This window comes from Aegilops tauschii, unplaced genomic scaffold (genome assembly GCF_002575655.3).
Source record: "Aegilops tauschii subsp. strangulata cultivar AL8/78 unplaced genomic scaffold, Aet v6.0 Super-Scaffold_100181, whole genome shotgun sequence".
NCBI lineage: Eukaryota > Viridiplantae > Streptophyta > Magnoliopsida > Poales > Poaceae > Aegilops > Aegilops tauschii.
Genome location: NW_027332455.1, coordinates 580,624 through 597,402, shown reverse-complemented (window position 1 = coordinate 597,402; position 16,779 = coordinate 580,624). Strand labels below are relative to the sequence as shown.

Sequence of the window (16,779 nt, the reverse complement as noted above, 5' to 3'; positions counted from 1 at the left end):
GATGCACCGCGGTCTGGATAAACAGAATATTTCCAGTCCGGTTGGGGAAAAAACAACTGTACCGCTAAAATTACACAAGAGGGTTATGCAAAGAAGTGGTAGCCCAGTGCGAAAATTTCTTGTTACATTTTTTTCTCTTTTGAGAACCCATTACCAAATAGGAAAACTTGGCACCTCACATTCCGTCTTGGAATATTTTCGTTTCTGCTAAAGGAAGAGAGAACCTGGCACCACACATCCTGCCAGGGAATATCTTCACCTTTGCAGTTTCATCAGGGAGTATTTTCAGTTTTGGCATTTGAACCTGAGGTGATTTAGGTGGAACAAATTGCCTCTGCCCACAACATTATTATTTTCTAGTTCATTACACATTCAGTTATGCTCTATCTATACCGGCCCATTGTCTTGGATTTTCAGAATGTGTTAATCGGTTGCTCCATTCTGCAATACATCTGAACAAGAGACACAGGTTTTTCTTTTCTTTCGAACTGGGGCTCATCCAGCTTCCATTTGATACTGTTAATGGAAACAACACCATACAAGCTTGATAGAGCTCTATATGGACTGAAACAGGCTCCCAGGACATGGTACTCACGACTAAGTCAGAAACTGCAAACACTTGTTTTCGTTCCTTCAAAATTTGACACATCCTTGTTCATTTACAATAAGTCAAATACCACTATATTTGTTCTTATTTACGTTGATGATATCATTGTCGCAAGTTCATCTGATGAAGCTGTGACAGGTTTGTTAAAGGAGCTGAGTGCTGAGTTTGCCCTTAAGGATCCGGGAGAACTACATTTCTTTCTAGGAGTTGAAGTTAAAAAACATGGAGACAGTCTTCATCTCTCTCAGGAAAAGTACGTCACTGATCTGGTAAGGAGAGTTGGATTGCAAGGATATAAGCATGCACCAACACCACTATCTAGTACAAAAAAACTGTCACTTGCTGAGGGAGAACCCTTGAGTGCGGAAGATAGTACCAGATATAGAAGTTTAGTGGGAGCACTTCAGTACATAACTTTAACAAGGCCTGATATTTATTTTGCTGTCAATAAAGTATGTCAGTTTCTTCATGCTCCCACCAAAATTCATTGGACTGCTGCAAAACGCTTAGTGAGATATGTGAAAGATACTATGAATCTTAGTCTTACCTTCAACAAATCCTCTTCCACTCTTGTTAGTGCTTTTTCTGATTCTAACTGGGCAGGATGTCCAGATGACAGACGCTCCACCAGATAGACTTCCACTTTGTTCGAGAAAGGGTAGCTAATAAGCAATTGGAGATCCGTTTTGTGCATTCACGAGATCAGGTTGCAGATGGACTCACAAGGCATTACCTACAAGGAGTCTTGAGGAATTCAAGCGTAATCTCAACTTAACCAAGTTGTGATTAAGGGAGGGTGTCAAACGACACATATTGCATCGTGTGATAGCCGGCTCCACTCCTTGTAACCGAAGACTACAGGTAGGGATAGAGATAGGTAGTTTATATTCTCTGTTATCTCTTGTAACTAGATATCTCTTCCTTCCTTCCCAAGTCTGTAATCCCAACAACTTGTATGTTGTCCAAGGAGTGGCGCCCCTGGTTATATAACATGCAAGCGTCGCCCAGAGCTAGGGTACGGCGTTTCCCGCAGGGCTCATCCAGGTTCCATTTGATGATGTTAATGGAAACAACATCATAAACGCACAAAATGCAACAAAATGCTAAATCAGAAGCCTCCACACGCGGGCTACTAAAAGGTGATTTTGACACCTTTCTAGGAGGGCTAGCAAGGTGGGTACAAGTGAGTACGTAGTTAGCATTTTGGGCCGTGTGGATGTGGAGTTCTTGCATGTAACCATCTTGTAAGAATACTGTGGATGGGGTCGTTTCCCTCCTTATTTAATACATGATACACACACTCGTGCGATGTCTAGAAAAAAGCCTCCACTAATGCCAGGTAAAACCCACTGAAACGCACGCTATCATGTCGACAAACATCCTTATGAGGCGAAAAAAACCTGGCGAGACTCTGACGGAGTAGCAAAGGTGCCCACACATCAACGTCTATACCTGACGCAATAGGCAAACAAATGAATGAAATGATGCAGTCGTTTGAACCTCAAAACGCAGTCTTTCAGAATCTCAAGACTGATGCCTTCGACCAGCTCAAGACCAGCTGAAGGAGTTGGATCAAGAAAGTGCCCTTTAGTTTGTGGTCGGCCTACACCACCCTGTGCAGGATCACGGAAGGAAATCTGTTGGGGCAAAACCTTGCCCTAGCTCTTCCTTGAGTCTACCTCTCCCTCTCTGTCACCTCACTCTAGCATAAGCTGATCAGAGGAAGAAGAAAGCGAAGAGTTCTTTTGAGAACTCGTGCGGGAATATTTTCCTGGCACCTCACTTTCGTCCGGGAATATTTCCGGTTCTGCTGAAGAAAGAGAGAACCTGGCACCACACATCCTGTCGGGGAATATCTTCACCTTTGCAGTTTCATCAGGGAGTATTTTCAGTTTTGACATTTGAACCTCAGGTGATTTAGGGGCAACAAATTGCCTATGCCCACAACATGATGATTTTCTAGTTCATTACACATTCGGTTATGCACTATCTACATACATTGTCTTGGATTTTCAAAATATGTTAATCCGTTGCTCCATTCTGTAATACATCTGAATGTTTTTCTTTTCTTTTGAACTGGGGCTCGTCCAGCTTCCATTTGACACTGTTAATGAAAACAACACCATACACGCACACAACGCAACAAATGGGAAATGAGAAGCCTCCAATAATGCATGCATGCATGCCGAAGCAGTGTGATCGCGTACGAATCTCCACAGGTTTGCATCTATCTATGACGAGGCCACCCAGGAAGAGCGGAGGATTAAGGCCTTGAGCGTCGGGGTCTACTGCTGAATGTTAATTAGGCTTAGCAAAAATCTGGTAAAACAAATAGGCGTCCCTTGATTACCTACGTCGAAAAAAGAAAAGCTGCTTGCGTTGCGAGCTCGAGTGGCCAAACAAAACACGACTAATTTAAAACGGCAAACCTACACCTACTACTAGTATATATAGACACTCCAAGCGGCGGCGCCACCGTACCGGCGGAGAAAGAGAGAGAGGAGCCGGGGGAAACCAAGAGGAGTCAAGGCAGCATCGCAGGGGGTATGTATGTCCCTTCAAAAGCTGGCGAGCGTAAACAATTTAATTCAAATTTAAACTAAACTCAAACTATAAAAGTTTTCAAACAATAAAAATAAAATGTTCAAAAGGTAGCGAATAAATCATGGTAATAATGGTGGAGAAAGCCTATTTTTATAAAATACTTAAATGCACTAAGCTCATTAAAACAGTAGCTAAAACCACAAATCAAAAGCCTTTTGTTTTTTATAAAATAATAAACTATTTTATTTTGGGGTAAAACATTTTGTGGCAGAGGGTTATGTTGTCGCACCAATCTAGGAATTTACTTTATAACTTATTTATAAAACTATAATAAATTTAAAACTGTAATAAGAACATAACAGAAAATAAGTAAAAAGGAAAAGAGAAAACAAAAAGAAAAAGAAAAAGGAAAGAGAGGCCCCCTCGATCAACTGGGCTAACTGGCCGCCGAACCGGCCGGCCCACCCCGCCACAAAGACCAAGGGCCGCAAATGGAGACTGGAGCTCACAACAATCCCTCGTTGACCGGCCCACGAATGCGACGCAGAGGTGAATTCCATTCTGTAGCGCAAAAAATTCCCAGCAATGTAGCTGCTCACAGGATTCAATTTATCGCGAGTTTTATAAGAACAATTGCGGCCGCGCTATTTATTGCAAGAAAAACTGTACGATTCACTTTATAGCTTAAAACTTTGAATTTCTTGAATACAGTTTGGGAAAACGTGATTTTTTTTTTTGGAAAAATGTGAACAGCATTTGAATGTTCTCAGATTTCAAAAAAAGTTCAGAAACATGTACAAAAAGTACGTCTATTGAAAAAAGTTCACACAATCAAAACAAGTTCAGGTATTAAAAAAAATGTTCTGGACAACATGAAGTTGAAAAAGTTCATGAAATTTCGAAATAAGTTCAATGATTTGAAAAGAAAAGTTCATCAAATATGAAAAAAAAGGTTTGCCGAGTTTGATAAAAGTTCATTAATTTTGAAAAGAGTTCATCAAAATGAAAAAAAATTCTTCAAACTGTAGAAAAAGTCCATCAAACTTGAAAAAAGGTTCACAGAATTTGATGAAATGTTCATCAACTTTGAAAAACGTTCATCAAATTTTAAACAAAGTTCACCAAATTTTGAAAATATTTCATATAATTGGAAGAAAAGTTCATAAATTTTGAAGAAAAATTTCACGAATTTTAAAACAGTTCATCGAACTAGGTAGAGGTAAAAGGAAAAAGGAAAATGTGAAAAGTGAAAAGAAGAAAGGGAAAAGATAAAAGAAGAAGAAAAGGAGCAAAAGATGGAACGAGAAGGTCGGCTGTTCGAGTCGCCAACGTGTGCCCCGCGTTTTTCTTGTTCTGAATCTATATCTATGCTATTATTAAAAGAGCGAACTTAATTTATTCTAAACCCACACTACAAAGTATGCACAGGATAAGTAGAACCCTTAGATTAAATTAACTTAAACACATCCGCCGTCTACATCACGTTAATGGTCTGCCAACCAGATCAACGACTGAGATGAAATGTTCTGCCAATCCTATTAGGGCTCCGCGGCCCCGCCCGCCCGCAGCAAGCGGATCGATTCCACCTGCCTCCCCCTCCCTCTTCTCTCCTCGCTGCCGCTACAGGACGCCGCAGGGCTCGCTCTCATCCCTCCAGCAGCGTCGGCACCGCGGGACGCAACGGGCTTGACTTGCATCGGCGGCGCCGGTGTCCCTCTCCTCCATCGAGCGGCGGCGCGGGACGTAGCGGGCTAAATCTGCGTTGGCGGCAGCGGCGGCGGCGACGGGTTCCGCTCCTCCTCACGCCGCCCCTCTCCTTTTCCTTGCTTTCTTGGCCCCGCGGAGAGGGAGACGCCCTTGGTTCATGGCCTCTTCTCTAGGGCCAGGTGGTGGCTAGAGGAAAGGGGAGGCGGAAGAAATCCGCCCGCACACTCTCGCCGTCTCGCTCTACCTGATGGTGTTGTATGGTCTGTCGGACAAGGGAACCCGGTTGCTGGCTGATGTCAAACGCCTTCTCCCTGAGATCATGATCCCCAGGTGTGTGGTGGCCTTACCTGAGTACTTGGTTTTTCTGGTTCAGAACATGTGTGCTCAATCTAAGTGCTCAAATGTGAGGTTGCAAGTAGATGCTTGTTCTTTTTTTCTCCATAGAAACTCTCGGAATGGATGAATGCATAGTATTTCTGAGCTTTCTAAACTCTAGGAACCACTGAAAATTTTGGCATTGCAAGACAAATATAGTGTTGTGTTTATGCATCCTCATTTGGCAAGAGTTCATATATTACTTACTATTTGTCTCTGTATGACAGTACTCGCATTAGTTGATGCAGAATATGTCTATGTTTTATCAACGAGTTATAATAAGATTTCACACTCCTGTAGACTAAATCAACACCACTTGGTGGGATCTGACTCTGGTGGGATGGAACATGGAAAGCTATTGGCCGCTTGCAGTCTCACAATCTGTCAGACGCACAAGTGGAGTTTTGTTTGGCAATGCTTTTCTATTGAGCATATTAAGATTGCCATTTGTCTATATTTTTTATTAAGAAATGACGAATCATTTAGTACGAATTTGTAACTGGTTCAAGTACATGACTGTCAATATACGGTGTGTTCGACAACACATCTTCTGTCAAGTTGCTGGGAATGTTGCCTGTGCCCCGTGGCACTGTCACAATATTGGATTCATGCATTTGATGCCCTCTTGGATCCAGGTTTGAATAAAACCAAATGTGTTCCTTTAAATTGCGTAGTTGCCTGGTTGCTTTTTGCAAATGAAAAATGTGTTCCTTTCATTTTGTGTATGTACTTGTTTTTCTGTAACCTATCATCATTTTCTTCTCTTTTTTTGCGCTGAAATAAAATGCATTCTTTCATACCAAAAAATTTCAAGAGCACACGAACTGCACACATGTCCTTCCTTTTTTAATCTGCAGCCGCTTGCTTTGATTATTATTTTTGGAAGGGTGTATGCGAGTATACGTCACAAAGGTAACACCGATCTGGTTCACACTTGTTATTTTTTTCTTCTTGGTAATTTTTAGTTCTTTTAATCTTCTATTTTTTTGTACCACTATTCTGGATTGCAACCTTTTCTTTAACAGGGAGAGGTGCCAAATTTTCAGTCAATTATAGCGTGAATTGCATAGCCTGCAACATTTGCCTATAGCCATAGAATCTATGATCCCACAAGGGCTATCTCTATGAGCTAAACAATTACAGTACAAGACACACTCGAATTCAGACTTTAGAGCCTCATGAGCAATGTTTTGAGAGCTTGTTGATGATCTGCTTGGTTCTCGCAAAATTGGGACGTGTTGGATGGTCTATGTGAGGCTATCTAAAGAAAATTCCTCTTAATTAGGTTTTGGTTGTATGATGGAATTTGATTAGATAAGAACCCACATCTGGCGGCATCGTCCGTCTCATGGCGCCCCCCATCTCGCTGTTGTCCCGTCTCATGGCGTCCAATAACCAAAGGTATTTTTTTTCAATTGCTATTATTTCTTTGCTGGTAATATCTATTATTGTAAATGGCGTGATCTGATGATGTATCCTAGATACAGTTCAATTAATTAAATGATGCCTGTACAATATGATCTGTAGTATAGCCAGCTCTATTTTTTTTGGAAAAGGAGGCTTGCCCCCGCCTCTGCATCGGAACGATGCATGCAGTCATCTTATTAAAAAGTCTCGAAGTAGCACAAAGTCATAAAAGTATTACAGCTCGCAAGCGGAGCAAAAAGGAAAATAAATGTGAATGCTCAATATCACAACCGGTATGACAACGTAAAGGACAAGCTCCCTAGACTCCTATCCTGTTATGCGACCGCCATCCAAACTGGTTGAATATAGCCCATGCTACCATCTTCCACTGGTTGCACCCAGTAACCAATGGCTCCCTGGAGTCCGTAGGAGTGAGTAAGGACCACGTATGGATCCATGCATGCGGTAGCTCTGAAAATGACCTGCAAGAAAGTTAAAATATGTTGTTTGTTAAAAATCATATCATTCCTGCAATTCCATATAGCCCATATAAGCGCACATATTCCAATCCGAATACGAGCCGTAGTAATATGATCAACCCTAACTAACCACGTCCCAAATAACGATTCAATGTTAACTGGAGGAGTAATATTAAAGGCTATATGGATCTTTTTCCAAAGCAATTTCACGAGTGGGCACTCTATGAACAAGTGTTGTATTGTTTCATCATGATCACAAAAACAACAACGTGAACTACCTACGCACCGCCTCTTTAATAAGTTATCTTTGCTGAGGATCACTTGCTTGTGTACGAACCACATAATATTTTTAATACGCAATGGAACCTTAACCTTCCAAATATGTAACGATCTCGAGATTGGGCCATAATTAATTAGATCCATGTAAAAAGATTTTACCGTAAACACCCCATTTCTAGCTAACTTCTAGTGCATCGAATCGGGTTGGTCGAATAATTGAACATCTATCAATCTTCGTACCAAGTGCATCCAGGCATTCCATCGCTCACCAACTAACGCTCGTCTGAACTGAACATTCAAGGGAATCGATTGAAATATTGTGCCTACGTAATCTCCTTACGTTGCACAATGTTATATAGGGTGGGGTATTGTATGGCTAGTGGCGTCTCCCCTAACCACGTATCCTCCCAAAATCTTGTTGACATCCCATTGCCAACCAAGAATTTGACCCTACGAAAGAACAAATCTTTCGTTCGCACGAGTCCCTTCTAGAATGGCGAGTCAGTTGGTCTCGCGGTGACCTGAGCTAGCGTTTTCGATTGTAGATACTTGTTGCATAGTATTTGTGCTCATATACCCTCCGGCTCTGTCTCTAACCTGTAGAGCCATTTACTCATAAGACATTTATTCTTGATTTCAAGGTTTTCAACACCAAGACCCCCCTGGTCCTTGGGTCGGCATAAAACATCCCATCGTGTAAGACCGTATTTCTTCTTGGCCTCATCTGACTGCCAGAAGAATCGAGATCGAAAGAAATCAAGTCTCTTCCGCACCCCTTTCGGTACCTCAAAGAAAGATAGTAGGAACATCGGCATACTAGTAAGTACTGAGTTGATCAGCACTAGCCGACCTCCATACGACATTAGCTTGCCCTTCCAGCAACTAAGCTTTTTTTCAATTCGATCTTCTATGCACTTCCATTCTTTATTAGATAGCTTACGGTGATGAATCGATATGCCCAAATAACTGAAGGGCAAAGAACCTAATTCACAACCAAACAAATGTCTATATGTGTCTTGCTCTTCTTTGGCCTTACCAAAGCAGAAAAACTCGCTCTTGTGAAAGTTTATTTTTAATCTAGACAAATGTTCGAAGAGACATAATATGAGTTTCATATTCCGCGCTTTTGCAATGCCATGTTCCATGAAAAGGATAGTGTCGTCAGCGTACTGTAAAATGGAGACTCCCCCATCGACCAGATGAGGGACAAGTCCATCCACTTGACCGTTTTCCTTGGCCCTGCCTATAAGAATAGTCAACATATCAGCCACTATATTAAAAAGGAGAGGAGACATTGAATCCCCTTGTCTCAATCCCTTGTGTGTCTGAAAATAGTGACCAATATCATCGTTAACCTTGATTCGGACACTACCTTTTTGGACTAGAGAACCCACTTGGTTCCGCCATGCCTCATTAAAACCTTTCATGCGCATTGCCTGCTGAAGGAAAGGCCATTTAACTTTATCATATGCCTTCTCGAAATCCACTTTGAAGATAACCCCATCTAGCTTCTTCGAATGAATTTCATGCAGCGTTTCATGCAGGACGACGACCCCTTCAAGAATGTGTCTCCCAGGCATGAAAGCTGTCTGGCTCGGTTGTGAAGGAAATATGCCCTAGAGGCAATAATAAAGTTGTTATTTTATATTTCCTTATATCATGATAAATGTTTACTATTCATGCTAGAATTGTATTAACCAGAAACTTGATACATGTGTGGATACATAGACAAAACACAGTGTCCCTAGTAAGCCTCTATTAGACTAGCTCATTAATCAAAGATGGTTAAGTTTCCTAACCATAGACATGTGTTGTCATTTGATGAATGGGATCACATTATTAGGAGAATGACGTGATGGAAAAGACCCATCTGTTAGCTTAGCATAATGATCGTTAAGTTTTATTGCTATTGCTTTCTTCATGGCATACACATATTCCTTTGACTATGAAATTATGCAACTCCCGAATACCGGAGGAATACCTTGTGTGCTATCAAACGTCACAACGTAACTAGGTGATTATAAAGATGCTCTATAGGTATCTCTGAAGGTGTTTGTTGGGTTGGCATAGATCGAGATTAGTATTTGTCACTCCGAGTATCGGAGAGGTATCTCTGGGCCCTCTCGGTAATGCACATCATAAGAAGCCTTGCAAGCAATGTGACTAATGAGTTAGTTGCGGGATGATGCATTAAAGAACAAGTAAAGAGACTTGCCGGTAACGAGATTGAACTAGGTATGAAGATACCGACGATCGAATCCCGGGCAAGTAACATACCGATGACAAAGGGAATAACGTATGTTGTCATAACGGTTCGACTGATAAAGATCTTCGTAGAATATATGGGAGCCAATATGAGCATCTAGGTTCCGCTATTGGTTATTGACCGGAGAGGTGTCTCGGTCATGTCTACATAGTTCTTGAACCCATAGTTGACGAAACAGCAAACTTGACGAAACACCGTTGTGGTTTTGATGCGTAGGTAAGAACGGTTCTTACTAGAAGCCCGTAGCAGCCACGTAAAACTTGCAACAACAAAGTAGAGGACGTCTAACTTGTTTTTGCAGGGCATGTTGTGATGTGATATGGTCAAGACATGATGTGATATACGTTGTTGTATGAGATGATCATGTTTTGTAGAAGTTATCGGCAACTGGCAGGAGCCTTATAGTTGTCGCTTTATTGTATGAAATGCAAACGCCATGTAATTGCTTTACTTTATCACTATGCGTTAGCGATAGTTGTAGAAGCCATAGTTGGCGACATGACCACGACGCTTCGATGGAGATCGAGGTGTCAAGCCGGTGACGATGGAGATCATGACGGTGCTTTGGAGATGGAGATCAAAGGCACAAGATGACGATGGCCATATCATATCACATATTGTGATTGCATGTGATGTTTATCTTTTATACATCTTATTTTGCTTAGTACGGCGGTAGCATTATAAGATGATCCCTTACTAAAATTTCAAGGTATACGTGTTCTCCCTGTGTATGCACCATTGCGACAGTTCATCGTGCCGAGACACCACGTGATGATCGGGCGTGATAAGCTCTACGTTCACATACAATGGGTGCAAGACAGTTTTGCACGTGCGGAATACTTTGGTTAAACTTGACGAGCCTAGCATGTACATACATAGCCTCGGAACACTGGAGACCGAATGGTCGAACGTGAATCATATAGTAGATATGATCAACATAGAGATGTTCACCATTGAAAACTACACCATCTCACGTGATGATCGGACATGGTTTAGTTGATTTGGATAACGTGATCATTTAGATGACTCGAGGGATGTCTATCTAAGTGGGAGTTCTTAAGTAATTTGATTAATTGAACTTTAATTTATCATGAACTTAGTCCTGATAGTATTTGCAAATTATGTTGTAGATCAATAGCTCACGTTGCAGCTCCCCTATGTTTTTTGATACGTTCCTAGAGAAAACTAAGTTGAAATATGATAGTAGCAATGATGAAGACTGGGTCCGTGATCTGAGGATTATCCTCATTGCTGCACAGAAAAATTATGTCCTTGATGCACCACTAGGTGACAGACCTATTGCAGGAGCATATGTAGACGTTATAAACGTTTTGACAAGCTCGATATGATGACTACTTGATAGTTTAGTGCGCCATGCTTTACGGCTTAGAACCGAGACTTCAAAAACGTTTTGAACGCCATGGAGCTCATGAGATGTTCCAAGAGCTGGAATTGGTATTTCAGACTCATGCCCGAGTCGAGAGGTATGAGATCTCTGACAAGTACTTTGCCTACAAGATGGAGGAGAATAGCTCAACCAGTGAGCATGTGCTTAGAATGTCTGAGTACTACAAATCAGTTGAATCAAGTGGGAGTTAATCTTCCAGATAAGATAGCGATTGACAGAGTTCTCTAGTCACAATCACCAAGTTACTGGAACTTTATGATGAACTATAATATGCAAGGGATAATGAAAACGATTCCCGAGCTGTTCGTGATGCTGAAATCTGATGTCTCCTACGCAACTTTATTCTTGTAGACACATGTTGGGCCTCCAAGCGCAGAGTTTTGTAGGACAGTAGCAATTTTCCCTCAAGTGGATGACCTAAGGTTTATCAATCAGTGGGAGGCGTAGGATGAAGATAGTCTCTCTCAAACGACCCTGCAACCAAATACAAGAAATCTCTTGTGTCCCCAACATACCCAACACAATGGCAAATTGTATAGGTGCACTAGTTCGGCGAAGAGATGGTGATAAAAGTGTAATATGGATGGTAGAAATATATTTTTATAATCTGAATAAATAAAAACAGCAAGGTAGCAAATAGTAAACGGGCACAAAAACGGTATTGCAATGCTTGAAAACAAGGCCTAGGGTTCGTAGTTTCACTAGTGCAATCTCTCAACAGTGCTAATATAATTGGATCATATAACCATCCCTCAAAGTGCGATGAAGAATCACTCCAAAGTTCCTATCTAGCGGAGAACATAAGACAGAATTGTTTGTAGGGTACAAAACCACCTCAAAGCTATTCTTTTCGTTCGATCTATTCAAGAGTTCGTACTAAAATAACACAAAGCTTTTCTTTCTGTTTGATCTATCCTAGAGTTCGTACTAAAATAACACCAAAGCAATTTCATATTCATAATACTCAATCCAACACAAAGAACTTCAAAGAGTGCTCCAAGATTTCTACCGGAGAAACAAAGATAAGAACGTGCACCAACCCCTATGCATAGATTACCCCAGTGTCACCTCAGGAATCCGCGAGTTGAGTGCCAAAACATATATCAAGTGAATCAATATGATACCCCATTGTCACCACGAGTATTCAATTGCAAGACATATATCAAGTGTTCTCAAATCCATAAAAGTATTCAATCCGATAACAATGAAATCTCAAAGGGAAAAATCAATTCATCACAACAAGATAGAGACGGGAAAACACCATATGATCCGACTATATTAACAAAGCCTGCGATACATCAAGATCATGACATCTGAAGAACACGAGAGAGAGAGAGAGAGATTAAACACATAGCTATTGGTACAAACCCTCAGCCCCGAGGGTGGACTACTCCCGCCTCATCATGGTGGCCGTCGGGATGATGAAGATGGCCACCGGTGATGATCTCCTCCACCGGCAGGGTGCCGGAACGGGGTCTAGATTGGTTTCTCATGGCTACAGAGCCTTGCAGCGGCGGAACTTCTGATCTAGGTTAACCCCGAAGGGTTTTGGAATATTTGGGATTTTATAGGGCGAAGAGGGGGTGCGGGAGGCCACTGAGGTGGGCACAACCCACCTGGGGGCGCCTGGGGGCCCAAGCGCGCCCTGGTGGGTTGTGCCCCCCGGGGCACCCCCCAGGTACTGCTCTGGCCCATTGGTGGTCTTCTGGTCCATAAAAAATCCACAAAAAGTTTCGTGGTGTTTGGACTCCGTTTGATATCGATTTCGTGTGATGTAAAAAACATGCAAAAAACAACAACTGGGACTTGGCACTATGTCAATAGGTTAGTACCAAAAATGATATAAAATGATTGTAAAACATCCAAGAATGATAATATAACAGCATGGAACAATCAAAAGTTATAGATACACTGGAGACGTATCAGCATCCCCAAGCTTATTTCCTGCTCGTCCTCGAGTAGGTAAATGAGAAAAACAGAACTTTTGATGGGGAATGCTGCCTAACATGTTCATCACATATTCTTTTCTTTGTAGCATGGACATTTGGAATTTTATATGCTTCAAAGCAATAGTCTAATTTTGACATGATAACTTAAATACTCAAGCATATCAACAAGCAACCATGTCTTTCAAAATATCAACGCTAAAATAAGTTATCCCTAGCCCATCATTCTCAATCATTGATCCATTAATGAAACACACTCGCATATTAGCTACACCCAATGCTCAAGTACGATCATAGTGCCCCCTAGTTGATGCTTTATAAGAGAAGACGGAGACTCAAATTAAAAATAAAAATTGCATAAAGTAAATAGAAAGTCCCTTCGCAGAGGGAAGTAGGGATTTGTAGAGGTGCCAGAGCTCAAAGCAAAAATTGAGAGATAAAAACATTTTGAGAGGCATACTTTTACGACCAACGATAATGACTTAGAGCTCCCAACACTTTCCATGCTAGATATATCATAGGCGGTTCCCAAACAGAAAATAAAGTTTATTCCTTTTTCCACCATACTTTCACTTTCCATGCCTAACCGTATCCACGTGTGCCCTCCATACCAACACTTTCCAAGGAATTTATTATTTGACAACATAAAGTAAATTCATTTTTCATTTCGGGACTGGGCATCCCTAATACCTTTGCCTTACTCTCGTGCAATGACAAGTGAATAAACACTCATCGTGAGAATAGCACATCTAGCATGGAAAATATTGGCCACCCCTCACCGCCTCGCGAGCGGTACGAGCACACAAAAGAGAAATTTATTTTGAAATTAGAGATGGCACATACAAATTTGCTTAGAACAGCAAAAGAATACCGCATATAGGTAGGTATAGTGGACTCATGTGGCAAAACTGGTTTAAAGGATTTTGGATGCACAAGTAGTGATCATAGTTAGTGCAAGATGAAGGCTAGCAAAAGATTGTGAAGCGACCAACCAAGAAACGAATAATCTCATAAGCGAGCATTGAGCATAATTAACACCGAATAATGCACCACAATTAGGATGTAATTTCATTGCATAACTATTGACTTTCGTGCTTGCATAGGGAATCACAAACCTTAACACCAATATTCTTACTAAAGCATAATTACTCATCAACATGACTCACATATCACATCATCATATCTCAAAACTATTACAAGGAATCAAGTTTACTTTGTCTAAAGATCTTCATCAAAGTTTTTATTATATCCTTCTTGGATATCTATCACTTTGGAACTAATTTTCATGTGTTGCTTTTGATAAGCTCAAACAAATATAAGTGAAGATCATGAGCATAATATTTCTTCCTCTCAAATTAATTTAAGTGAAGCAAGATAGAATTTATTCAAAAATAATAAAGCACACTCTGCTAAAAAAGATATAAGTGAAGCACTAGAGCAATTCCTTAGAAAAGAGCTTCATTGGCGGGATGTGAGTGCCGCTTACCTAGCCTCTCTAGCAACTATTTGAGGACTCTATTTTATTTAAAAACGTTCAGTTCTAAGTATTTTATTAAAATAGCAAGCAAAACAAAATAAAATGACAATCCAAGAATAGCACAACTCATGTGAAGAAGCAAAAACTTAGGCTCAACCGATACTAACCGATAATTGTTGAAGAAAAAAGGTGGGATGCCTACCGGGGCATCCCCAAGCTTAGATGCTTGAGACTTCTTGAAATACTATCTTGGGATGCCCATCCTTAATTCCTCTCATATCACGGTTTTCCTAAATCTCAAAAGCTTCATCCACACAAAACTCAACAAGAACTCGTGAGATAAGTTAGTATAAACCAATGCAAAAAGCTTATCATTATCTACTGTAGCAAATCACTAAAATTATTATTCAACATTTCATACTAAATGCCTCTGCATATTTAATACTCCTATCCTCAAATAGAATCATTAAACAAGCAAACATATGCAAGCAATGCAAACATAACAGCAATCTGCCAAAACAGTACAGTCTGTAAGAATGCAAGAGTATCAATACTTATTTAACTCCAAAAATTATGAAAATTTGACACACTGTAGAAAATTTATCAGAGCTTATTTGCAAAAAGTTTCAACATTGTATCACATTCTGACTTTTCTAGGGAATTTTGCAACAGCGGTAAACTTTCTGTTTTGAAACAGCAACATGTAGACTTCCAAAATAAGCATGGTAAAGGCTATCCTTGACATTTTCATTGAAAATAAAGAAGCAAAACATTATTCTAACTAAAAGCAAGCAAATCCTAACAAAATAAAATGACGCACCAAGCAAAACACATATCATGTGACGAATGAAAATATAGCCTCAAGTAAGGTTACCGATAATGTTGGAGACGAAATCGGGGATGCCTTCCAGGGCATCCCCAAGATTAGTTGCTTGGATCTTCCTTGGATATTAACTTGGGGTGCCTTGGGCATCCCCAAGCTTAGGGTCTTGTCACTCCTTATTATCCTCATATCGACATCTCACCCAAAACTTGAAAACTTCAATCACACAAAACTTAACGGAACTTTGTGAGATAGATTAGTATGATAAAGAGCAAACCATTTCACTTTTGGTACTGTCAAAGACAAGATTCATAATTTTTATCACACAACTCCTACTGTAGCATATCATTTCCACAATTTATATTGAGCAATATAAGCCATAGAAACTAGGAAACAAGCAAACTACGCATGAAAACATAATCTGTCAAAAACAGAATAGTCTGTAGTAATCTGTACTCCAACCATACTTCTACTACTCCAAAAATTATGAAAAATTATTTAAATGTGGAAAATTTGTATATCTATATCCTGTAAAAACTTCAGATCAAAATCACATTCCAGTGAATTTTAAAAACTCCTGGACTGAGCGCAAAAGTTTCTGTTTTTGCACAGATTCAAGTCAACTATCATCCACACTATCCCAAAGGCTTTACTTGGCACTTTATTGAAACAAAAGCAATAAAACATGATTACTACAGTAGCATAATCATGTGAACACACAAAAAAGTAGGTAAAAGTGTTGGGTTGTCTCCCAAGAAGCGCTTTTCTTTAATGCCTTTTAGCTAGGCATGATGATTTCAATGATGCTCGCATAAAAGATAAGAATTGAAACATGAAAAAGAGCATCATGAATCACATGGCAAGCACATTTAAGACTAATCCACTTCCTATGCATAGGGAGTTTGTGAGAAAATAACTTTTGGGAGCAAGAATCAACTAGCATAGGAAGGCAAAACAAACATAACTTCAATATTTTCAACACATAGAGAGGAAACTTGATATTATTGAAATTCCTACAAGCATATGTTCCCCCCTCATAATAATTTTCAGTGGCATCATGAATGAATTCAACAATATAGCCATCACATAAAGCATTATTTTCATGATACATAAGCATATAAATTTTGTTACTCCCTACATAAGCAAATTTATTCTCACCAATAGTGGTGGGAGCAAACTCAACAAAATAACTGTCATGTGATACTTGATTGGCATAATCATATTGAGAATGAAAATTGTGATGACAAGTTTCATGGTTATCATTATTCTTTATAGCATACATGTCATCACCATAATCATCATGGATAGCAACTTTGTTATCATAGTCAATTGAAGCCTCATCCAAAATGGTGGATTCATCACTAAATAAAGTCATGACCTCTCCAAATCCACTTTCATCAATATAATCATCATAAATAGGAGGCATGCAATCATTATAACAAATTTGCACATCAAATCTTG

General features: G+C 40.1%; 1 long non-coding RNA gene across 1 annotated transcript; it reads left to right on the top strand.

Annotated features, from left to right (window-relative positions):
• Nucleotides 1–4,157: 4,157 nt before the first annotated feature.
• LOC120963771 (uncharacterized) lies at nt 4,158–5,790 on the top strand. The gene is made up of 2 exons (XR_005755489.3): nt 4,158–5,188; nt 5,534–5,790. It is a non-coding gene; the product is annotated as an uncharacterized lncRNA (long non-coding RNA).
• The last annotated feature ends 10,989 nt before the right edge of the window (nt 5,791–16,779 follow it).